Here is a 1,623-nt window from a genome sequence, read left to right as displayed (position 1 = left end):
GGCCTGCGGCACTGCCAAAGGCCCGGGACGGGGTTCCGTTGTGGCTGGGGAGCCTCCCCTCGCTGGATTGGGTTCAGGAGCTCCGGTCGGGCCCCTGGGTGCCCCGGGGAGGGCGGCCTCCCCACCCCGGGCTCCGTCCTGGGTCCTGCCACGTGGCAGGGTGCCTGGGGCGGGGTCCGGAGGGCCGGGGGAGGCTCCCCCTGTGCCTCCGGGCCTGGGAGCCCCGGCTGGGTCCAGGGGCCCGGTCGGGCCCCGGGTCGGGGTCTCCATCCCCTGGCCCCGTCCCCCGGCCTGCGGCACTGCCAAAGGCCCGGGACGGGGTTCCGTTGTGGCCGGGGAGCCTCCCCTCGCTGGATTGAGTTCAGGAGCTCCGGCCGGGCCCCTGGGGGCCCCGGGGAGGGCGGCCTCCCCACCCTGGGCTCCGTCCTGGGTCCTGCCGCGTGGCAAGGTGCCTGGGGCGGGGTCCGGAGGTCCCGGGGAGGCTCCCCCCTGCGCCTCCGGGCCCGGGAGCCCCGGCTGGGTCCAGGGGCCTGGTCGGGCCCCGGGTTGGGGTCTCCGTCCCCTGGCCCCGTCCCCCGGCCTGCGACACTGCCAAGGGCCAGGGACGGGGTTCCGTTGTGGCCGGGGAGCCTCCCATCGCTCGTCTGGGTTCAGGAGCTCCGGCCGGGCCCCTGGGGGCCCCGGGGAGGGCGACCTCCCCACCCTGGGCTCCGTCCTGGGTTCTGCCGCGTGGCAAGGTGCCTGGGGCGGAGTCCGGAGGGCCCGGGGAGGCTCCCCCTGCGCCTCCGGGCCCGGGAGCCCCGGCTGGGTCCAGGGGCCCGGTCGGGCCCCGGGTTGGGGTCTCCATCCCTTGGCCCCGTCCCCCGGCCTGCGGCACTGCCAAGGGCCAGGGACGGGGTTCCGTTGTGGCCGGGGAGCCTCCCATCGCTCGTCTGGGTTCAGGAGCTCCGGCCGGGCCCCTGGGGGCCCCGGGGAGGCCGGCCTCCCCACCCTGGGCTCCGTCCTGGGTCCTGCCGCGTGGCAAGGTGCCTGGGGCGGGGTCCGGAGGTCCAGAGGTCCCGGGGAGGCTCCCCCTGCGCCTCCGGGCCCGGGAGCCCCGGCTGGGTCCAGGGGCCCGGTCGGGCCCCGGGTCGGGGTCTCCGTCCCCTGGCCCCGTCCCCCGGCCTGCGGCACTGCCAAAGGCCAGGGACGGGGTTCCGTTGTGGCCGGGGAGCCTCCCATCGCTCGTCTGGGTTCAGGAGCTCCGGCCGGGCCCCTGGGGGCCCCGGGGAGGGCGGCCTCCCCACCCCGGGCTCCGTCCTGGGTCCTGCCGTGTGGCAGGGTGCCCGGGGCAGGGCCTGGAGTGCCCGGGGAGGCTTCCCCAGTGCCTCCGGGTCTGGGAGCCCCGGCTGGGTCCAGGGGCCCGGTCGGGCCCCGGGTCGGGGTCCCCGGCCCCGGGTCCCTTCCCCCGGCCTGCCGCTCTGCCAAGGGCCCGGGACTGGGGTCTGTCGGTCCCGTGCAGGCCTCCCCTGCTTGTCGAGGTTTTCTGCGGGCCCCGGGTCGGAGGGCCCGCCGGGTCCCCCACGCAGCCTCCATGGCTGAGGCCCAGCCGGGGCCCTGGGCCTCCGGCCCCCCATGCCCTGG

Source organism: Triturus cristatus, chromosome 8 (genome assembly GCF_964204655.1).
Source record: "Triturus cristatus chromosome 8, aTriCri1.1, whole genome shotgun sequence".
NCBI lineage: Eukaryota > Metazoa > Chordata > Amphibia > Caudata > Salamandridae > Triturus > Triturus cristatus.
This window is presented reverse-complemented; position numbering follows the sequence as displayed.